The sequence below is a fragment of the Notechis scutatus genome, chromosome 5, assembly GCF_049901735.1.
Source record: "Notechis scutatus isolate UNSWTSFEM ecotype Mainland chromosome 5, rNotScu1.2, whole genome shotgun sequence".
Lineage (NCBI taxonomy): Eukaryota > Metazoa > Chordata > Lepidosauria > Squamata > Elapidae > Notechis > Notechis scutatus.
The window spans coordinates 53,542,332-53,567,153 of NC_142013.1; the positions used below are offsets into that span (position 1 = coordinate 53,542,332).

At 38.1% G+C, this 24,822-nt stretch overlaps 1 protein-coding gene across 14 annotated transcripts in view; it reads left to right on the plus strand.

Annotated features, from left to right (window-relative positions):
- The first annotated feature begins 11,393 nt into the window (after nucleotides 1-11,393).
- Nucleotides 11,394-24,822, plus strand: part of DYRK1A (dual specificity tyrosine phosphorylation regulated kinase 1A) — a 139,543-nt gene continuing 126,114 nt past the window's right edge. For all 14 annotated transcript variants that reach the window (XM_087966773.1, XM_087966775.1, XM_087966774.1 and 11 more), the window contains exon 1: nucleotides 11,394-14,662. The gene's annotated coding sequence lies outside the window, so the exon portion shown is untranslated. The remainder of the gene's footprint in view (nucleotides 14,663-24,822) is intronic.

Sequence of the window (24,822 nt, forward strand, 5' to 3'; positions counted from 1 at the left end):
AAACAATTTTTTAAAAAGTGCTTTTAAGGGATTTGAGAATATCCCTTTTGCGTTTGTTCTTTCAAGAAATCTGATTGGATTAATTCCTATATTTTAGTGCAAGTTTCTGAAAAGGCCTGTTCTGGATAATTGACAGAAATGAAGTTTAGGCTTTTGCTGTTGTTTGGGCATTCCTAATCCACTGATATGTAGCAACATAAGTATACAGGTAGGCCTTGACTTACAATGATTTGTTTAGTGACCAAAGCTATAACGGCACTGAAAAAAGTGATTTACGACCGTTTTTCATACTTATGACTGTTGCAGTATCCCCATGGTCATGTGATCAAAATTCAGATGCTTGGCATATTTATGACAGTTGCAGTGTCCTGGGGTTAGGTAATCACCATTGGTGACCTTCTGACAAGCAAAGTCAGTGGAGAAGTCAGATTCACTTAACACTCATGTCACTGGCTTCATAACTGCAGTGATTCACTTAACAACTGTGGCAAGAAATGTAGTAAAATGGGGCAAAATTCACTTAGAGATGTCTCACTTAACATAAATTTTGGGCTCAGTTATGGTCACAAGTCAAAGTCTACTTGTGTAACTTTTTAACAGCGATAGGACATGTCTAGCAATATCAAATATAAATTTGAAGACATGTTGGGCAATTCAGTGGGATGAGATGGCTGCTTAAACTAAATGAATGTTCCAAAATGACCACCAGTTTATGTACTGAAAAAAAAACCCAATTCCAAATATGTTAAAGAATGTTTAGAACAATACTTATTAGCCAATATGCATTTTAGTAAGTTCTTGAAATAGTAATTAATCTTAAGAGTTCAGTAAATATAAGGATGACAGTGCTTTTACCAATCCAGTTTTCACATAGAAGAAAACAAATATACAACTGCTAATGCTGAAAAACAATTTCCTGTTTAATTTAAGAAGACTTAAATTACAGACCCTATAATAAACCACACAAAATGTATAATAAGCTCACAGAAAGGATCCTGCTGGATCAGGAAAAACTTATCAGGTACAACGTTTGCCACAGTGGGCATAAACGAGCAAATGATTTGCTTTGAGATCTGGTGTTAATCATTTTTTAAAGAAATGTATCTTGGTCAACAGCCATCTTTGATAGTTTTCTAAGCTACCTTTATCCTATGTATGGGCTGTCACTTCCTTATTTTTAGATAACACTGTTATAGTAACTAAAAATCTGAAGAACCATGGATAAGGTTAAAGGGAAATTTTCTGTTCCTGTTTCATACAGTTGAAACTCGAAAAATTAGATTAATCGTGCAAAAGTTCATTTATTTCAGTAATGCAACTTAAAAGGTGAAACTAATATATGAGATAGTCTCATTACATGCAAAGCAAGATAGTTCAAGCCGTGATGTGTCATAATTGAGATGATTATGGCTTACAACTCATGAAAACCCAAATCCACAATCAGAAAATTAGAATATTGTGAAAAGGTTCAATATTCTAGGCTCTAAGTGTCCCACTCTAATCAGTTAATTAAGCCATAACACCTGCAAAGGGTTCCTGAGCCTTTAAATGGTCTCTCAGTCTGGTTCAGTAGGAATCACAATTGTGGGAAAGACTGCTGACCTGACAGTTGTGCAGAAAGCCATCATTGACACCCTCCATAAGGAGGGAAAGCCTCAAGAGGTAATTGCAAAAGAAGTTGGATGTTCCCAAAGTGCTGTATCAAAGCACATTAATAGAAAGTTATGTGGAAGGGAAAAGTGTGGAAGAAAAAGGTGCACAAGCAGCAGGGATGACCGCAGCCTGGAGATATTGTCAGGAAAAGGCCATTCAAAAGTGTTGGGGACTTTCACAAGGAGTGGACTGAGGCTGGAGTAGGTGCATCAAGAGCCACCACACACAGACAGATCCTGGACATGGGCTTCAAATGTCGTATTCCTCTTGTCAAGCCGCTCCTGAACAACAAACGTCAGAAGCATCTTACCTGGGCTGATCTGTTGCTTCTGATGAGAGCAACTTTTGCATCTCATTTGGAAAACAAGGACCCAGAGTCTGGAGGAAGAATGGAGAGGCGCACACTGCAAGATGCTTGAAGTCCAGTGTAAAGTTTCCACAGTCTGTGTTGATTTGGGGAGCCATGTCATCTGCTGGTGTTGGTCCACTGTGCTTCATTAAGTCCAGGGTCAACGCAGCCATCTACCAGGAGATTTTGGAGCACTTCATGCTTCCTTCTGCAGACGAGCTTTATGGGGATGCTGACTTCATTTTCCAGCAGGACGTGGCACCTGCCCACACTGCCAAAAGCACCAAACCCTGGTTTAATGACCGTGGGATTACTGTGCTTGATTGGCCAGCAAACTCGCCTGACCTAAACCCCATAGAGAATCGATGGGGCATTGCCAAGAGAAAGATGAGAGACATGAGAGCGAACAATGCAGAAGAGCTGAAGGCCACTATTTAAGCATCCTGGTCTTCCATAACACCTCAGCAGTGCCACAGGCTGATAGCTTCCATGCCACGCCACATTGAGGCAGTAATTGCTGCAAAAAGGGCCCAAACCAAGTACTGAGTACATATGCATGGTTATACTTTTCAGAGGTCTGATATTGTTCTATGTACAATCCTTGTTTTATAGATTGCATGTAATATTCTAATTTTCTGAGATTGTGGATTTGGGGTTTTCATGAGTTGTAAGCCATAATCATCTTAATTATGACAAATCACGGCTTGAACTATCTTGCTTTGCATGTAATGAGTCTATCTCGTATATTAGTTTCACCTTTTAAGTTGCATTACTGAAATGAACTTTTGCACGATATTCTAATTTTTTGAGTTTCACCTGTATGTGGTCTGAACACAATGAGTAGGTCATAAATTACAATAGTATTAGGGTAGCAGGGAAGAAAGACTACATCATTGGTTTTGCAGAGTATCTTTTTAAAATATAAATTTAGGCTGCAAAAATTTGGACGATCATAGAGATTTTCTGCTATCTAGTAGTCTCCTGGATTTTTTTTCAGCCCAGGTCTGGTACAGGGCTGCCACAGAGGAAGAGGTTAATCTATTTCTAAAGCGCTTGTAGGCCAGACAAGGAATAATGGATGGAAACTGAACAAGGAGAGATTTAACCTCAGAAGTTGTGGGAGCGCCATCACTTGAGACTTTCAAGAAGAGATTGGACTGCCATTTGTCAGAAATGGTGTAGGGTCTCCCGCTTGGGTGGGGGGTTGGACTAGATGACCTACAAGGTCCCTTCCAACTCTGATTATCTGTTATCTGGTAAACTATATTCAAGCCTCCCATTACTGCCAGTCATAAAAAAGGGATAACTTCAGGGGTAGGATTCTACCAGTTCAAACTGGTTCAGATGAACCAGGTGTTAAAGTTACAGCTGGTTCGCCAAACTGGTATTTCAACCTACCAGCTGGCCCCTCCCCTCCCAGGAGTCTCTATGTGGCCCATTTTCGATGGAGGTAAGTGCAGGGTTTTTGCGGAGACTCAGAGAGAGCGAAAAACTTCTGGAAGTCTGGAAACAGACCTGTTTCCAGCTTCCGGAGGGCTTTCAGAGCCCAGGAGAGGCTGTTTTTGCCCTCCCAGAGGCCCAGGGGAGGCCTCTGGACCCATGGGAGGGTGAAAAACAGACTTCCTGGAAAAACTGGAAGTTGCAAAACAGGCCTATTTCCGGCTTCCGGTGGGCCTCCAGAGCCCAGGGGAGGCTGTTTTCGTCCTCCCAGAGGCCAAAGGGGAGGCCTCTGGACCCTCAGGAGGGCAAAAATGGCCTCTCCCGGCTTCTGGAGGCCCACCGGAAGCCAGAAACAGGAAGTTCCAGTGGGCCCCCACCCACCATGGACACACCCACCCAACAACCGGGCAGCGAACCAATTGCTGGTGTTTTTGAATCCCACCTCTAAAGTTAGACTTTTGTTTGACACAATAGCCTGAATATTGTTTTAGTCCTTTAGCCATATAAACTTAATTGGTGTTTAGAATAATGCCCACAGATTTTTCTGCTGTTATAAATGAGTGGTAGGGCAGACATACCCACACATCAATTTAAGTATTTTCTGTAATTGGAGTAGGGAAAATAGCTTTCTCTTTAGTTCAAGTACCACTATGTTTGACAGGTCAGAATGGATTAAATGTGTTTAATATTCATTATAGTGTTTAAAACTGAGGATTTTGAAATCATTTAATAAAGATATTGGTCTACAAGTAAAACAATATATTGGATGCAAATATGTTGCCTAATCTTCCAATCTTCCAAACTTATGAGATAAAATACTAGTTGAATTGTAAAATACATTCAGAAAACTAATAAACAAAACTATTATAAAATAGATGTAAAATAAAGGTCTCACCAGAGCAGAATAAAATTGAACTGTTATTGGCTAATAGTTGTCCTTTGCACATCCTTCAAAGGTGGAACTTTTCAAGATGGGTGGCATTACTTAGCGAAACATTGACAACTTCCCAGATTCAGCCCTTAATTCCTCCATCTGCTGAAGGAGTCAAATCAGATGACTGAGCTTCTGCTATCCAGTGCCCTATTCACTTCCTCAGAATTCAAAGGGTGAAATTAAACCCGGAGCATCACACAAGGCTTTACCTGTGTTATTTTCCTAGATCCTGCCCACGAGGAATGTCTGCATTTCCAAACAGTTAACCATTAAGGAAGAATTTTATTCTTCTCTGCCTGATAGATTAATCCAAGAAACAGCTCTTGCTGACATGTTCTTGATCTTGACAATCTTTGTTAGCATATTCACGTGATAGATCTTTTTTAGCTCATGGGCAGAAGGAATAACCTTGAGGAAATGACAAGGGGCAAATAAAAGAGGGCTGAGTGCGGGGCAGAAGTTTCCAACCCGTATAAGCATCTCAGACAAGACCCACCTAGTTCTCATGAAGATAGAGGAAGGGAGGGGGAAAGCATATCCAGACTTGCAAGATTCTGTTTATGTAACCTTATAATAAAAATATATTAGCATGTATAATTTCGGTTTCCTACGCTGGTCTACTGTAAAGGGCTGACATCTTGCTTTGCATATTGCTGAGAGGGCTCCCTTGCCAGGGTTCTCATAACACTCTTGTCTTGCTCCTTGCTCTTGTCTTGCTGCTACTCCCTCCTTTTTATGCTGATGCAAGTCTCTTTGTTTCAGTATGTTTTTGAATTCCCAGTAGTGGTTTATAATCGGTATTTTATGGCTTAATAATATTATGCAATCTCAGCTAGTTAGACTGGATTTAGACACATAATTTCAATACCTCTCCCACCGCCTACATCCCCCCCCCCTTTTCTAAAATGTTTCATAGATGCTGTCAAAAGTTATGAGATACAGTATTAAAATCTGGGTTAAATAGTTCAATGATTATCAGTAATAAATTGTGCTTTTTGAACCTAGTTTCCAAATGCAGCAAGGGCTTCGGGAATGAAAATATGAAAACAAAATGAACTAGAGGATTGAAGTCTGAATAAGAACGACGAATAAGGTCCTAATAAATGGTTTTTGATCATAATAAATCATCATTACAATTTGAACTATTTTGTATTGCTGGATTTTACTGTGGTTCTTATTTTATGTTTATATGTACAGATTTCTTTGTAATGTAAGCTATGTAATATAAAAAAGTTATTTACAGCCGCCTTCTTCTTGTTAACTGGTTATAGAAATTGAAGTAATTTTAGTCACAACTTTTTGGGGGGATCATGGTGACTGATAAAAATAAAGTTAAACAGCTTGATCTTCTCAAATAACCTTCTGGCTGAGTTTGTTACCCAAATATGGCAGGAGGTAAATAAACTGTCACCAGAAAAAGATACTATGTTAGGTATGGCTTTTAATAACATATATCAGGGCTCTTGAACTCACGGCCCGTGGGCGGGATGCATCATGCGCTGGCCACACCCATACCTGGTTTAGCAAAGGGAAAAAAGTCGTGATACGACACATGACACCATCGTGACAACGCAAGTTTGACACCCTTGACATAGATGATATTGAGAGTGGAATGGTTATACAGTATTTAAAATAAAGGTTGAATGAAAATACTTGTTTGATATTGTTACAGTCAAGTGGATATTCTCATTTAATAACTATTCATGCCTATTAAGTGAATTTGGCTTCCTCAATGACTGCTTGTCAGAAAGTCTCAAAAGATAATCACATGACCCCGGGACACTGCAACCATCATAAATATGAGTCAGTTGCCAAGCAATGGTCATCAGTGTGAAAAGGCTCATAAGTCATTTTTTCAGTGTTATTGTAACTTCAAATGGTCAGTAAATGAACTATTGAGGACTACCTGTACTTGAAAATGATGTGGCAATGTCAGTTTCACTTTTAGCTTTCACCCAATTTGAACTTTTTTAATGCATATTTAGTTTCAGTTTGTTTCTTTAATATACAGAACAAAGAAAATAAAACTACCATGTTATCTCAGACTTTTAAAGCCACATGTATTAAAGACACTAAATTATATAATAGTTTTAATTTTGGTTTAATGGTGACTCAAGCTATTCTGATTTATAAACTCTGGATATTATGCAAATGCACACAGTGAAGGTACATTTAGTAAAACTTACATTAATTAATGTATGGTTTACTGCAAAATACAAACCATTTAAGCAATGGCTGATTTAATCACAATTTCTTAAATAAGCAAGAATGATTTTTGGTATATAGATAGTGCATACCTGCTGAAATCTCATAAATGTGTATGGGACATTTTGATTCAGCAAAGAATTAGCTGCCAGAATAGTCTCATATTTTAATGCAAATTTAATTTAAAATGTTAAAATATCTTTTAATTCAGCCTTTCAGCCTAACTGTTTAAACCAATAACTATGGCTATAGAATAATGAGATTTGTTTGTGGCTTCCTATGGTATATGTATATTACCCTGATAATTGGGTCTTGTTCAGAAAATTATTATAAAAAGGAAATCATGGTTTGAATGACACATATAGGCAATAAAGGGCAATGAGTATTTTGTTAACTATCAACTAGAATGATATATGAAGATATACATACAGTAATATGACCCATCCAAAATAATTTAAAATAAAATAGTTTATTGTGGACATCAATGTGAACAATTTAGAATATTTTTAAGAATAGAAAATATTTTAGATTGTAACCAATCCAAACAAATATTTATAAGCATTGCAATATTGTGATTGATCGCTTTAAATTCTGTATATCTATTCCTGATTTTTTTGTTGCTTGTTTATATTTAGAATAAAAACATTGATAAACCAGTTTTGCAATGTCTCCTTGACCATTTGTAAATTTTATTTATATATACTATAGTCTTTGTTAATATATTTTCTTGCAGAATGATCAAAGTAAACATTTTGTTCTGAGCTACCCAACATAGTTCAAAAATAAAAAGGCAGAATATTAATATTTTAAGAGGCAATATATATATCCTAAATGAACTACATTGCTTGAATTCTTCATGAAATCTAGGGCACTTTTATACTATAAATCTGGGTTCCTTAGTAAGAGGATAATATCAAGATCAAGTATGACTGCTTTGCCTGTTTTAGCTGTTGTTTCAACTGCATTTGGGCAGTCAGCTGCTCTTGCAAAAATTTCCACAGCTGATGGAATTGAATCCTCCTTCAAGTTCTCTAGCATGCATACCATACAAAGCTTCAAAGAGGAGGGAGGTGATAGAAATCGATGTGTGGTGAGTTATTGTATGAAAATTCTGCCAAGGGCAGTCATGAGGACCAGTTATCTTGTCCATAGATGCAGTAATGTCTTACCTATCATTGCAAGCCTTTCTATTCATAGCATAGTGGTAGGCTGAAGACAAGTTGGAAATTCAAAAATTGGAACAGTCCCCTCCAAAATCTGAAAGCAAATTGACTTCTGTCAATTTGATACCATAACTCTGTGATGAAAGACATGATCGAAAAAGGCCTGAACTATTTCCTTGGCAGTGGGCAATCATGTTCAAGGGATGAAATAAGCCATTTTTGTGGGGGGAAATCTACTTTGATTAGTATGGATGTGAAGCTGTGGACTGGACCAAATAAATCAGTAATAAAATGCAGACTTATGCCAAGGATGGAGAGGCATAGGGTTGTAACAGTAATTTGGTCCAGCTGGCTTCTGATGGTGGAACTTAGCCCTTCTGCAGTGCTGCAAAAGGCTACATAGCTCTTGATGTCTGCTCACATTTTAATCTACTGAAAGTCTTTTAACGTTTTGTGCAATGTTTTGAACGCTCTCCCATGCCTTGCTCTCTGGTTATTGTGGCAATGCTGCAAAACTTCTGTCAAATGTGGCAGTATCACTATTTTGCCCTTATACTTCAATGCCCATCCCTCCACCAAATATAATATATTATCTGGTGGGTCATCCATCTGAGCCCTCAAGAATTGGTCTAGTGATTGCTATTCCTTAATCCTGGTGAGCAAATCTTCATGTGGTTGTGTTGCTCCAACCCTACAGTTGTCACGCATCAGAAATTAGAGGCTGTAAAATGCTTGCAGGTATTAGAACTTGGTGCACTAGTAAGTATTCCAGTTTATGGTACAGTAAATCTGGCATCAGATTGTTTTGAGCCTGGGACATACTAGATACAAAATTCAAGCTTTTGAGAGAAAAACTGGCTCCATCTCACTTGCCTGGCAAAAATGATTTGGTCTGGTGCAGCATTTTAAGATTTTTATGATTGATGTTGGCATCTATAGATCAACATACTCCTTCCAAAAAATGTCTTCAATTATTTAAAAGCTGATTTGATTGCTAAGTCAAAGGTCTTGAGAAAAATGCAGTTCCCCCCTCCCAGTAAGACATGGTTGACAAACTTGCAGTGTCATGACACTTCCCAATATTTTTCCCCTTTGTGGAGCTTGAGTAAGCATGGCCTCCACATGATGCATCTGACCCGCAGGCCAACAGTTTGACACCCCTGTTAAGAAAATGGCCCTGAGAGCCATATCAGAGGCATCAGTCTGGATGGGTTGAGGTGTTGAAGGAGGGGTGGGGCACAAAAAGTTGTTTTAACTCCTTAAATGCTATTTGCTGGGCATCTAGTGAAACAACTGCTTTTTTCAACAGCTGTGTTAGGGGCTTATGTGTGAAGTGTGGGATGTGGGATAAACTTTATGTAAATATTGGCAAAGCCTAAGAAATTCTGAATGTCCTTTGCTGTGCGGGGAGCACCATTTGCATTTTCTGGGTATCCATTTGAACTCCTTATGTGGAACTGCAATAACTCAAGAAATCTAGCTGTTTCAACTCAAAAGCAATTGTTCTAATTTAGCCAAAAATGGTTTTTGCTCTGTCTATTCACCCTGTACATAGTGGTCATACTGAGAGTCACTTTCAGAGTATATCAGGACGTCAACCAGGTGATAGCAATAGCACTTAAGAGTTACATACCACTTCATAGTGTTTTACACCCCTAACTGGTTTACAGAGTTAGCATGTTGCCCCCCAACAGTCTGGGTCCTCATTTTACTGACTTTGGAAGGATGGAAGGCTGAGTCAATCGTGAGCCAGTCAGAATCGAACTGCTGGCAGAACTGGCCTGCCTGAAATACTATATTCTAACCACTGCATCACCACGGCTCTTAAAGTATCATAAACTTGTCAATCATATCACTTCTTCCTGTCAATCGGCATCAGGTAGGAGAAAGCTGCATAGGAAGGCTTCATGTTAGTTGCCTCTGACAATCAAACTGGCAAAAAATCTATTCCAAACATGAGTTGATGATAATACAAAGCTGTTAAATTTGGTCTAGAGTCTGTGGAACTCCTTGCCTAATGAGCTCAGCAGCAATCTGGTTATTCAGGTCTCATCTAAACTGAGCAATTGGAGCTGCCTCGTTCCAGCCCAGTTCTGTTGTGATTAATTTGAATTCCGCTATGTAGTCAGACCGTTCTATTACCCTGTTTAAGCTGATGAATCTGCTGGGTCGCTGCAACTTCTCTTATTGGATCTCCAAAATGGCTCCTGGAATTAAGCATGAAGTTCTAATGATGTCTGCCCCCACCTATTTGTTATTCAGAAGGCCTGTGGTCCTGATGGAAGTGCTCAATGTTGAAAGTGGCTGGTGGTTTAACTGAGAATACACTACTGCTTTACTGATCTTGCCTTTAACAGTAGCAATAGCACATAGACTTATATACTACTCCATAGCTTTATAGCTCTCTCTGAGCTGATTGCCCCCAAGAATCTGGATCCTCATTTTACTGACCTCAGAAAGATAGAAGGCTGAGTTAAGCTTGAGCTGGTCAGGATTGAACTCCTGGCTGTAGCAGAGTTAGTTTGCAATATGGTAATCTAATCACTGCACCACCACAGCTTCTTTTTCCTTCTTGTCTATGTATTTAATCTTTTAAATATTTCTGTATTTATAACTGTAATTGTAAGCCATTAACAGTCTTTTTTCAGAATGAGATGGGGGCATATGCAATAAATTATACATGTATGTGCGTGTATACACAGACATATACACATACACACGTGTATATGTGAGTATATGTATGTATACACACATACACACACCAAGTGTGTGTGTGTGTGTGTGTGTTATATGGAAATTTTTCAGAACCAGAACATTCAAATATCTATAACCATTTCATTTTGGTAGTATTGGCCCTGGAACTAAATATTCCTCACCATCCAAGACCTTACAGCCTTTCCTAATAGAAAGAGCTTTTTCAAAGTAGCACCGAATTTCCTAGGGAAGGCATGAACTCTTGTTTGCTACATGTGTTCAGTTCTCTATTAAGAATGTTTTAATATGGACAGTGCAGTTATCCATATTAAATTGTTGACACTCATATTCTAACCCTATGAAGGCATCATTCTTATATTTTAGTTGCATGAAATTCTTTGGATTGGAATATTAGATGTACAAAAAATAGTAGCCAGATATGAAATAGATTGAATTCAAAATTATTTCCACCTAAAAAGGCATGTATGAACTTCAACATTCAGTAATTAACTCTATAGTATTACAGTATTTGGGTGTACAGACTTCGGCTTGGGAACCATATAAGATACCCACTTTAGGCTTGGAAACCTGACAAGATACCCACACAAGGCTTTGGATCCTTGAGGAAGAAACCAAACTATAGGCTTAGGATCCTGAACCAAGAAACCCACCCGTGGCTGGTATTGCACAGCTATCGGGCATGTCCCCTATGGTGATGGGGTTGCTGGTTCAAGTGCCTGAACTGGTAGTAACAATGTCACCAACGCATTATAATAGTAGTGATGTCTATGTAAAACAAACAAGACGAAAAAATAATAGAATGCATGTAATGTTGTCATAGCAACATCCTCAACTTTTCCCCTATTTTTAGGGCTTTATGTCAGCAATGAAAAACCAACCCTACTTTTTTTAGGGGGGGTTGAAACATGCCCTTTGTAATGAGAAAGATTTAACAGTTTTCAGAAGGTCTTTTATTGTAAAAGGGGGCTCAAAATACCGTATTTTTGGCATTTTTACAAAAAATGTCAACTTTTCACTCAATTTGTAAACTATTGGAAGCAGTAGGAAAATGAAATTTTACATTCGGAAACCTTGTGTTGCTAAGTTATAATGCAGTTTCACGTTTATCATACCTTTTCTTCCAGAGATATAAAAAGCCAAACTTTAACCTTTTTTCGAGCCACAATATTTTCAGCCAACTTTGCTCCAAATTATCTAGATGGAGATCGCTCATAAGACTGTTTTTATTATTTTGTTTAATAGAGCACAACAAATTGCACAAGATAGCCAGGTTTTGTTTCTCTCAACAAAATATTGCTGGAGATATTGTCTCAAAGTTGCTGGAACCTCAGAGTCATATTGTAGAAGGCTGCAGTATGGGGTCAAACAAATGACTATATCTCTGCAAGTATTTTATCGGCAAATGTAATACTTTACCAATGTTCATTGGGGACATGGGTGCATGTTTACACAAAATTTAATTGAAATCCATGATGGTCGAGTGGGGCACTTTTCTGAAATCAAACCATGGAATGATCCCTAAGGCACGAGTGCAAAATTAATTAATTAAATATTGCCACCTATTCGCCCATAGCGACTCGAGGAGGCTTACACAATGTAAAACCATATTTAAAATAAAAAAAAAATTAACAATAAAAATTAACAAAAAGCATAAAATTAATAAAGTACAATAGAACATAATCTGGGGGAAAAAATCACCCTCCAACTACCCCCCACCCTGACAACAGCAGATCACACTAGCCATTTGATGGTCTCCATCACGCTCTGGGTTCCCCAGGCCCGCTGGCAAAACCAGGTCTTCAATGCCTTCTGAAAGAGTGCTAGAATGGCTAGTGGGGGCCATTCTAATGTCTGGGGGAATGATATTCCAGAGAGGGAGCTACCACGGAGAAGGCCTTTCATCTGAGATCATCCAAAAGTGTGACCAATGCTGTTTCTGTCCCAAATCCAGGCCTAAATCCTGACTGGTAGGGGTCAAGATAATCCGTTTCATCCAGAAACCTCTGGAGCTGCTGCGTGACCACCTTCTCAACAACCTTCCCCCAAAATGGAAGATTGGAGACAGGTTGGAAATTATCCAACTGGGTGGAGCCCAGTGATAGTTTAAGAAAAGAGCGGACCACAGCCTCCTTAAAGTGCTGGGGCACCATCCCCTCCTATAGAGAAGTTTTGACCTATAAGTACTTTATTGTTTGGCTATGGGGTTGCCTATTTCAAACAGAACTCACCTGTTCTGAAAGGATATTTTTGAGCTTCTTACCCCCCCAACAGGTGAGATAAGAGTGGGGTTTGAAGTTCAATTTTTTCTAGCTCACCTCTGGTATTATAGAACTTACCTCAATATTCAAATGATGTCCTCCCTAACTTTTTTGGGAAAATTGTCAAAAGTTGTTTTGTTGGGAACATGTTTTTGTGGTTTTCTATTAGTAACCTGCAAGGACTTTTTGTGAAGCCAGCAATATAGAAATACCATAAATTAAGACAGCCAATTAGAGCAAAAATTAGAAGTGGGGTCCTCCAGATGCTACTAGATTTCAAAACCTCTCACCACATTGGCCATGCTGGCTGTGGCTAAAAACTTTTGTTAACAAAAGGTGTGTGCTTGAAGGATGTGAAGTATCTATATAATTAACTGCACATAAAAATAAAAAGTTCAATGATGAATGAATTCCAGTTGTAATTACTGATGCATCTTCCAGACATTTCCAAGTTTTGTACCATCATCAGTTGATCTGTTGCAACAAGCCTGAAGTTTGTAACATAAATTATATTGGTTTCCAGCAAAAGTATGGAGTACCTTAAGCACCCAGAGCCAGACAATCATGCATTTGCGCTTGTATAACAGATTCCGACCGTCACGAACAGCGAAAAGGTTGCAGTGGGACGCAATCCCGCATGTTGGATTTACTTAGGTGGTAATCAGAGAAAAGATTGCAATCTCCTGCTCCGGACTTGATCTACACGAACGACGGATATTTGTGCCTGAAGCTATTTTGATTGCTTCCCGCCAACCACATCCATAACAAATGCGAAAGCAGACGAAAAAAGATAGCAGCTATTTCTTGTGGAGAACAGGTTCAGTTCTAATCTTGGAGCATTCTTCCCAGATTAATATTGAAAAGGCTCGTTCAGTCCGTTCCGAAAGAAATCCACTTAGATGACGGAAACCAGCGACCGCGTTCTTCCATCGAGCGCTAATGACCAGGAAAGAAACCCGTCTCGGAATTTATATCACAGAATTGGGAACAGAATGAAGCAGCAGTCGCCAAGGCGACCAAGCTCCGCCTTCGGTCATGCCTTTCTCTCCTCTCTTTTCAGCACGGATTCCCGCCTGGCATGGGCGGGACTCTTGTGGAGTGATTGACAGTTGCTATAGTAACAGGCTCTTCTCGTCGCCATTTTGTCAGTTGGGCTTTTTTAAAAATAATTTTTCTTCCCGCCCGAATTATAACTTTACGTGGATTATTTTTCTTTCGGATTTCGGTGGCGGAGGGGTACCTTTCCTTTGGACAGTTGCACCGGACCGAAGCGGGACGACTCCGGGTGCGCGCGTGTGCGGTTTGAAGTGATCCGAAGCGCAGTTCCTGAGAAGCCGGCTCGGCGGCGGCGCTCAGAAGGGGGAGGAGAGCAGGCGGCTGGCTGGCTGGCAGCAAGCAGGCAGGGAGGGGGCGCGAGTGAGTTCCCGGGGGCTCTGTTCGGCGCTGCGCCGCGCTCCCCTCTCGCCCGTGCTGCTCTGACTCCGCTCTCCCTGGCCTGGGCTCAAGCAGCAGCTGAATTCACTACCACCGAGCTCTGCCCGTACCCCGCTGCCGATCGCTTGCGCAGGTTTGGAACGCGCGCCATTTTGTGAGCGATAGAAAATCTGCCCGGCCAGGAAACGCCGCGGATCCGCCCGCCGGGCCGGGCTGCCCTCCTCCAGGAGAGGGAGGTGCACGATTGGCTCCGCTTCGGGGCCAAGGCCCTGCTCCCTTTTTGCACGGGGCCCGAGCGTGTCGGCCGAAGTGATCCAAGCCGGGTGGGAAAGACTGCAGAGAGGCTGCTGGGTTGGGCCGCTGGCTGAGGAGGGTAATGAACTGAACCCACCCGCCAGTGCCGCCACTCACTCCCCTCCTGAATCCCGAGACAGGAGGGAGGCCTTGGTCAGCACTGGACAACTGCGGCAGCCCGGACAGTAACCAGAGGTGGCCACCGCCCCGATATACGGTAAGTGGTAGGGCCTCTAGCAGTGGGCCGCCGGCTCAATGGCATTGGGAGAGAGGGGCCGCTGCCATCTTGAAGAGGGAGCCTGGGCCGTTTCGGTGGTTAGGCAAACGAGGAGGCCGACCTAGCGGAGGGAAAAGCAGACACCGGTTTCTTGTACCCTTTTATTCCCGGTTAGGTTTGCAGGGAAGTTCTGTTCCAAGTTGTGAAGGTGAGGCTGAGGCCTTTCCCCACCTGGGTAATGGATTGGTTCTGGTAACTCGGCGTTGCTCTTACCTGGCCTGAGGTGGAGGAGGAGGAAGTTCTGCTCTTTCCGCAACCTCTCGGGCAGGTAGGCAGAAAAATCAGCAGGTTTGAATTAGCACCTGTTATAAGAAGAGACGAATGTAGGGACTACTAGTCTGTAAACCTCCAGGTACTGGTATAATCACGACAAGTCTTCTATTTTTATTCTAGGGTCATTGCAGTATATACATATTGTAGAGTCTTGTCACGGGAAGGTCTTAATTTTAATATAAAAAGAACTAAAAATAAGAGATTTAGTATCAATATCAGCTAAAAAGAGAATTTCACTAGAATAAATGCATTCAATTGATTTCTAAAATACATTTTATCTTGAACTACACCTACTCAGAGATAAGCATTGATTTCTACAGAATTCTGTAATAAGACTAGACATTCCAGTCAAATCAGATTATTTCTCCATGGAGACTAGGTTATTTATTATACTTCCATTAACTTACCAGAAAACAAAATATACTTTTATCTTCTGTAAACTATGAATCAATACTCCATGGTTTTGCCTAATTACATATACTGTAGTATATACTGTTTAACTACACATATTGTTTTATGTAAATTCTATCCCTGGATTCCACATAAGCAGAAATTGAACTCATTAAGGATATCAAGGAGCAAATCCTGTTGAAATGAATAATCCTTACACATAGGACTTGGATATGTCTTGATTTCCAAATCAATTAATCAATTCTTGGATTAGAACAAAAATTGAACCTCTTCCTGTGTAACTTCATAATAACTGATTAGAACTATGGGAGAGCAATAAAGAGAATTGATTAGGCCATGTAAAAAAGATTCAATCTCAGTGCCAAACAGTTGTATGTGTATAGTTGTTTTCATTCTGAATAATGTGCTAAAATAAGTTACTGTAGGACAACAATCATTTTATGACATCCTATATTACATTTGCTTGAAAATAAAATTTTAAGATGGGTACATTAGATTGTATTTCTGGTTACAAAGAAGTCTAGGAAGTGGTGTTCTTCTGAACCATATTGTTGGAAAATGTAGGTTTTAGTGCAGTATATGTCTTAAGGTATAAAATTCTGTGCATTTCAATATTTTAAGTCTAAAGTTGACTTAATTATACTTCTAAAGTGCTATGTCAGTGGCAGGCACTATTGAAAATTACAGGTATTGTAATTCTCAAGATCAGTCCCACTAGTTTAGAGATTGGTTCATCTTGCAGTTCTAAATATAGTATATATTAGATTTTTAATAAAATTATGAGTTTGTTCAATTTAGGCTTACTTGGGTTTGAACTAAATTTATAAATTCTTAAAAATATTTGTTTTGCAGAAATGCAACAAGAAAAAAGCATTCGCTGCTAGAATGTAGAATCAGTGTACTATAATAGTTTTATGTGTGCTTACTTAGCAATATACGGTATCAAACTTTTAAAATCATTTTTCTTCTTAGTATTTGGAATAAGAGTCTAACTTCCCAATCTTGTCTGCATGTATTAGAAGTAAATCAGTTGAGCTTAGTGTACTAACTAAAATAAAATATAGAATTGAATTTATAGTATAAAACCTTGACTATCTTCCTTTGGAGTAGACTGTTCTATTTTATCAGACAAAAATGCTTTAATATTGTTTTGAAGTATGTAAAACAAGGCATGTTACAATGAAATGTAAGTAATAACTCAGTTTCTTTTAGATTTCCTAACCAATTTTGCAAGAGGTTGCTTTCAAGTTGGTTATTATTATATGTATAATGAATAACTTGCATATTAAAAGATTTGTTGCCTATATCTTACTTTATTCAATTATTTTATTAATGTAAACCATCTGGAGTCCAATGATAAGAGATTTTATTAAATTTTAGCCCTGTCACTTTATGCAAATATAATAAACGTTCTTTATCTTTGAAATGTATGATACATAACTATTGAGATAGTCTTCAGAGGTAAAAGTTACTTTCCTAATTCAGAATATAGATTAAATGCAGAACTTAGATAGACATTGATCCTATATTGTAGCTACCTGCACTTGTTTAAAAGTGCTCCTAATTGTAGAGTGATGAAATACAGAAGAAATCATTTTTATATGGGAGATGTTCAAATAAAATGTTTGTGTCTATGGTATGTACATATGTGTATGTATGTATATATATATATATGTATATATATGTATATATATATGTATGTACATATATATATATCAGGAATTTGAATTATTACAAATTTATACAAAATGGAATTGTGACAAGTTATTAATAGGCTAGCCTAATATATTTTTATTCTGAAAGTAAGTCTTCATGAATTCACTGGTCTCTTTCCTCTCCCTGTAAGAGTGCATGATTTTTACTGAATGTTAACTACACAATTCTGTATTTGTCTTTGAAGAAGTGTTTATTTGTAATCAAGTTTATTTTCTAGTAAATTTGTAATGTTGCATCCATACAAGGCAATCCTAAAATTTATGTTGGAGTGCTCCAATTTGGAGGAATCTAACTTTTATAGTTGGATTTTCATATTTGAGATTGAACCTGTTTCTCTAATAACTTACAGGAGAAATCAGACAATTTTGGGAACTGTAAGATTGCAATCTTAATACTATTTTTTAAAATACTTATAATAATTAAATGGCTACTACTCTTGTATTACTTTCAAAACATAACCTTGACACTTGATAATAGGCATGATGCGGATGGTGGCTTTTATATTGCTTATTTATATTCTTCTGGTTCTTTTAAAATATATAGTCAGATAAAGTTTCTTTTATTTAATTTGACATTAAATAGGAAAATATGAGGCAATTAAATAATTTAGTTAATTTTCCTATTTTAATTTTTGCATGATTACTACTCTGTTTAGAAATATTTTCTTTAATATGGAAGAGTGCTATAGCTAGTGAACAGGATAGATTGCAGAATTTATGCATCACAATTTAAAATTCTGTATAAATCTAGTTAACCGTAAACTAAATTGAGTAGATTTTATTGCCTTTCTGGAGAATGAATTATGGCAGGTTATTTATTTAATGTATTTGTTTATATCCTGCCTTTATTATTTTTACAAATAACTGAAGACAGTGAATATATCCAACACTTCTTTTTATTACCTCCTATTAATTAATGGATATAGGGTTGCAACCTTAATTTTAAAATTTGTAATACTTTGTTTAGTATAATTATTTGTAAATAAACCATATGAAAATCTGAAAATTCAGTTTTGTAATGCTGATTCTGAAAGGGGTAAATTATTTTTTTACAAATACTTTTCAAGTGGTGTAGGAAAATAAGTTTGTTGAACAAGATATTTCTTGTTATCTGATAGAGTCATATTTTAAATTCTGAATTTTGAAAACTGGGTATAATAATTACTGTTAGAATTCTGTAAAACAAATCAAGATCACTAGAGAACCAATTTCACTTTTAATGTATTGCTGGTATGCGTGTGTTTGTGTGTGTGTATGTTTGTATGTATATGTTCACTAAAAGTTTCAAATAAAATTATATTTTTTGTAAAGTCAGATTATTTTTGTATTGGGTTGGAGCCAGACTAAAGTCCCATGTATTTCATTTAAGTAATAACTTATTTGTTCTGAGGATTTCAGAATAGGCAAAGTAAGCTAATAGGCAGAGCGATTGTTTCTGGTCCCAGGAATGAAAGACTTTCATCATCAATAGAGGAGCATCCCTGGTGTATGTCAGTCTGCCTTGCTATACTTTTAAACTAGCTTCAACCCTTTGCTTCAGAAGTGCTATATTGCCTTATAACTGCAGGTAGCCCTCAACTTATAAGCATTCATTTAGTGACTGTTCAAAGTTACAAGAACACCGAAAAAAGTGACTTATGACTGGTTTTCATACTTACATCTGTTGTAGCATTCCTATGGTCATGCGATCAAAATTCAGATGTTTGGCAAGTTTTTATGACGGTGTCAGTGTCCGGTGTCCTTTTGATCACCTTTTGCAACCTTCTGACCACCAAAGTCAATAGGGAAGTCAGCTTCATTTAACTGTGTATTAACTGCAGTGATTCACTTAACAACTGTGGCAAGAAGGGTTGTATAAAATGGGGTAAAACTTAATCTTGTTTAGCAACAAAAAGTTTTGGCTTAATTGTTGTAAGTTGAGGACTACCTGGAGTAATAAAGTCTTAGTGAAGATTGTACGTTATGTAAATTCAACTGTAATAATGCTAGTTGAGGGAGACAGTCTTTGAGCTTGAGCAGAGATTCTTAAAAAGAATTTCCTTGTATCATAAGGTCTTTACAAATATCTACGCTGCGGTTGAATTTGAAAAACTTCAAATTTGGACCATTATGTTTGAAAGGACATTATATTGCAGAAAAGGGTCAGGCGCGACAAAGTGCAGTATGTTCCAATAGTATCTGCTATATTTGATTCAATAGTTTTGGCTACTATGACTAGTATATATATATATATATATATATATATATATATATATATATATATATATATATATATATATATATATATATATATATATATATATATATATATATATATATATATATATATATATATATTATTATATATTAGTATAAAGTATTAACTATTAGTAATAGTTAAAAATAGAAGAGAATAGATTGGAAAATAAAATTAAATCCTATAATATTATTTTGATCAATTAAATTTTGAATAAGTAACATAGAAAAGAGAAACTGTCAGCTTTTCTCTAACAGATAGATGTTCAACACCTTAGTCCTAAAAGCATTTTCTTGTAATCAAATTTGTAGCTTTTATCCTGTGGAGATTTTATTTGAAGTCTCTATAAAGAACTCTGTTGAACAGTGTTTCCCAAACTTTGTTCAGAGTAGAGTTCCACAAGAATTGAATAATTGTATGAAAAAAAATCATTGGTTATGTGGCTTCTTGGCAACTGTGTCAAGAATCTATTCTAGAATTTCCTGTCCCACCATAGACGCACAATGTGATTATTGGTGCCCATCATTAGTGGTCTTTGTTTGTCCAATCCAACAGTTCTAAAAGTTGAGGATATGGTCTTGGCAAAGACAGTTTGCTCCAGAAAAAATGGTTACTAAACATACAGAGAAGGCAGGGGGAGAGAAAGAGAGACAGAGATGTTGCAAAGCTGACTGGTTGCTGCCATCTCATTTACATAAAGTTTTCTTGTGAAGCAACATCAGTATTCTTTCCAGTGTGCAGTGAGCATTTGGTACATAAATTTGATCATAAATTCATGCATTGGTTGGAAAATGATTTTTAAAAAAATGTTTATTACTGCATTACTTATTTGTGAACGGTTGATACTGAAGAAGTTGCTAAACAAGGACTGACTGTATTTACAGTGCCATTTTAGAGTATCTGCATGACTTCTACTTTGCTCTTTTTAGGATGTTTCCCGCTGACAAACAGTACTTGAGTGCAAAATGTAATTGTTGTTAGACCAACTTGCTTAGTAGCCATATATTTGAGAATCAAACTTCATTTCTAATGCTCAGCTGAAGAAACTGAACAAACTTCCACTAAATGAATTTTGGAGCAACCTAATTCAAGAATGTACAAATAGTCCTTGACATAACAACAGTTTGTTTCGTGACTGTTCAAAGTTAAATGGTACTGAAAAATGTGACTTATGACCATTTTTCACAGTTACAACCTTTGCAATGTGATCAAAATTCAGATGCTTGGCAAATGACTCATATTTATGATGGTTGCAGTGTCCCAGGGTTGTGTGATTCCTTTTTGCAACCTCTGACAAGCAAAGTCAGTGAGGAAGCAAGATTCACTTAACAGCTGTGTTACTAACTTATCAACTGCAGTGATTCACTTAACAGCTGGGGCAAGAAAGGTCGCTAAATGGGGCAAAACTCATTTAACAAATGTCTCACTTAACAAGAAATTTTGAGCTCAATTGTGTAACATACACACACACACACACACACACACACACACACACACATAATGAGACATGGTGGCGCAGTGGATAGAGTGCAGAACTGCAGGCTACTTCTGTTAACTGCAGGCTGCCTGCAATTTGGCAGTTCAAATCTCAGCAGGCTCCAGATTGTTGGGGGCAATATGCTGACTCTGTAAGCCACTTAGAGAGGGCTGTAAAGCACTGTGAAGTGGTATATAAATCTAAGTGCTATTGCTATAAGTTGAGGATTACTTGTATAGTAAAATTTGCAGCTTGGATGTTTTTCATTTAATATAAATACACGCAACAGGATTTTCATATTTTTTTCTAATAGAAAAAAATTGACTTAATGCTATAGGACCCAACTTTCTATCATTATTTGTAACATTAAGTGGCTCGTGATCAACTGAAGTAAGAATAAGTCTTCCTGTTCAGAATGATTTGTGCAAAAAAATATGGAGTCAACACACTGCATTCTTTCTGAATGCAAACATGAAGTAGCTGTTGTGAGGAAAAGTGTAAGACTATTTGAGGTTTATCAATGTTAATCACTAATTCAGAGTTTTTCTTGGTAACTTTATTCAACATTTTCATTATAAAAATATATTTCTGAATTATAACGTACAGGTAGTCCTTGGGTTATAACTACCGTGTTTCTCATATAATAAGGCCGGGTCTTATTTTTTTTTTGAGCCCCCCAAAAATGGCTAGGTTGTCTTTTCGGGGGTGACTTAATTCCCCCCCACCTTGCATCTTCGGGCGGGTGGGCGGCGACGGCTTGGATGTTGACCTCGGCGTTGGTGGGGTACTTTGTATCGGGGTCAATGCAGGCAGCACCATATCTGGGTGTGCAACAAAAGTACTTCCTAACGGCAAGCCCCCCCCCCCCACCATTCCCCCCATTTCGCATGTTTTAATATACGCCTTAATTTGGGGGGCTTAATTTCATTTCATGCCTATAAAACATGCTGGGACTTCCTATTGGGGGAGGCCGTATTGTTGGAGAAACAGGGTATTTGTTCAGTGACTGTTTAAAGCTAACCTTTGTAGTTCATACTCTCACTATGTTGCTGCATCAACAACTGTTGCTGTTTTGTGATGTTCTTCGCAGAATTCCCAGAAGCAAGTCAGTGGGAAAATTGTCAGGAAGTTGGAAGTCATGTCAAATACCCATTTATTGACCTGTTTGGTTCTCATTCAGAAATGGGCAACCATGACTGACTGCTACCATTGCTATTGCTAAGCAACCTGGTCATGTGATACCACACTTTACGTGATGGCAATGTGACATGTGAATTTGACACCTGTACACTAGTATATCAATTCTAAATGTGTTTACTTGACATGAAGTGCATAGCCAAACATGCTAACTTAAAACCTCATGGAACTCAATCTAATTAAATTCTGAGTAATGTATCCTTGAATGTCTCTCACATGAAATTTTGCACATAAAAACGTATGGGTTACATGGCCAGAGAAAGTGATGATGATGGTAACTGTTGGTGATTTTTAAAATTGATTAAATTCAGAGATCCAAAATAAGTTTAAAGTGTGATGAACATATTTCAGATTCCAATATTTGTATTCCATGCATCCTGCTAGACATAGTCATAGAAAATAGATTGATGTGCAGTTATACAAATGACAATTAACCTATCTTAGTTTTCAAAAGAAAAATAGTACAGATTATGAGTTTTAGCAGAGCTGTTGCATCTATAGCAAAGAGATATTGGAATAAGTAAACATTTGGTCTGGCATAGCAGTACTATGTAATAGGTATATTTGGGTTGCAAATTGAAACTATATTCTATGTGTTTAGAAATGACAATGTGTTAATAAATGTATGCTAACTGAAGAAGAAATAAAGTTTGATTATGTGCCATCAAGTTTCTTCTTCCTAGTAAGTACTTATTTATTCTCTTAAAAATCTGTCCCTAATCTGGTCTTTCAAAAGTGCCAGTCATCACCACTGTAAATGAGTCCATCCACCTTGTTGTTAGTTGTCTTTCTCCGCACCCCCATCTTTCCTAGCATTAGAGTCTTTTCCACAGAACTAGGCTTTGCATAATGTGTATGCAAAGTAGCATAATGTGTCATTTGTGGCTCAAATGAGAACTCAGTATTGATTTATTCAATAACCCATTGGTTTGTTTTCTTGGTTGTCTATAATATTCTTAGGAGTCTTTTCCAACACCAAAATTCAAAAGCATCAATATTCTTCCTATCCTTCAACTTTCAGTTCCACGGCGTGCCACGGGGAATTCCATGGTCTGTATGATCTAATCTTTGTAGGTATAGATATATCATAGGTTTGAATATCTTTTCCAGGGCTTATATGGCTACTGTACCAAGTTCTAGTCTGTAGTATACTTCTTGACTGCTTCTTCCTTGATTGATGAACATTGATCCAAACAGGCAGAAGATACCTACCACTTACATATCTTCATTGTAATTCTAAGGCTGATCATTCTACCAATGATAATTAGTTTAGTCTTGTTTTAGACTAATTTTTTAAAATTTGGCCTTGACTTTTATTACTAGAGTGTGTAGATCCTTTGCATTTTCAGCTATCAGAACAGTGTCATCAGCATAGTATAGGTTATTCATGTTTCTTCCTCCAATTTTAAAAACATATTTTTCCAATCTTTCATCTGCATATAGCAGAGATCTCCAAACTTGGCAACTTTAAGACTTGTGGACTTCAATTCCCAGGGTTCCCCAGCCAACCATGTTGGCTGGGGAAATCTGGGAGTTGAAGTCCACAAGTCTTAAAGATGCCAAGCTTGGAGACCTCTAGCATATAGGATGAATAAATAAGGAGATATGCAACTTTGTCTCATTTCTTTGGAGCCAGTCTGCTGCGCCATGTTCCCCCTGTATTTGCTTTCCTGACCTGTGTATAAGTTTCTCATAAGGACAATGAGACCTTCTCGGATTCCCACTTTTCTGAGCAGACTCTACAGTTTGATGTGATTGACACAATTGAAGTCATTTCTATACTCTATGAAGCACATACTGATTTCTTTTTTGTATTCGTTGGCTTTCTCAATTATTCAGTGTACATCAGTGTGCATGCCTTGTGTTTCCAAAGCCAGCTTGAGCATCTGGGATCTTTTTTTCCATGTGTGGCTCTAATCTGGTTTTATGATCCTAACCATTATTTTGTTAGCATGTGAAATTAAGAATATTGTCTGATAATTTTGTCTGATAACTGAACATTCAGTTAAGTCTTTTACTTTTTTGGTGTTGGTCTTCCACTCTGCTGACCATGATGTCATTTTCCAGATTGCTGGCCTAACATAGTTAGAACTTTTTGTTGTTGTTGTTGCTTGCCCTATTTCAGTGGGTATTCCATCAGCTTCTGTAGCCTTCCTATTTGGTAAAGGGCGTTGGTACTTACCTGATACGCCCTTCTCTGTGAGCTATGAAGAGCATCCAGAAGTGGGAGGTGCTTCAGTCTCTTCTGGAAAGGCTGGGCTTAAAATTCCAGGACGCTCCTTCTCCTCCACGGGACACCTCAGCGTCCCCCAGTTTTGCAAAGACTGAGTGCCAAAGTCCGGGACTCATCACCTAATCTAGATCCCCGACTGGAACGGAACCCCACCAGACGGAAAGAAAAGGGTGGGGCTGGATGCTCTTCACAGCTCACAGAGAACGGGCGTATCAGGTAAGTACCAACGCCCTTTCTCCCATGAGCTGTTCAGAGCATCCAGAAGTGGGACATACCAAAGCTTGGCCTGTCCTTAGGGAGGGACTCCGTCTGGATCGAAATCCACTCCTAAACTCTATGGACCCTCTGCAGGACTCTTCTGCCAAATGAAGTGTCCGCTGAGGCGTAGACATCAATTTTATAATTTCTGACAAAGGGCGATGGTGAAGCCAAGTCGCTGCTCTGCAGATTTCGTCTATGGAAGCCCGAGTGGCCCATGCTGCTGATGTTGCCGCACTCCTTGTTGAGTGGGCTGTAATGCCCTTAGGAACTGAGATGGACTGGCATTCGTAACTTTTA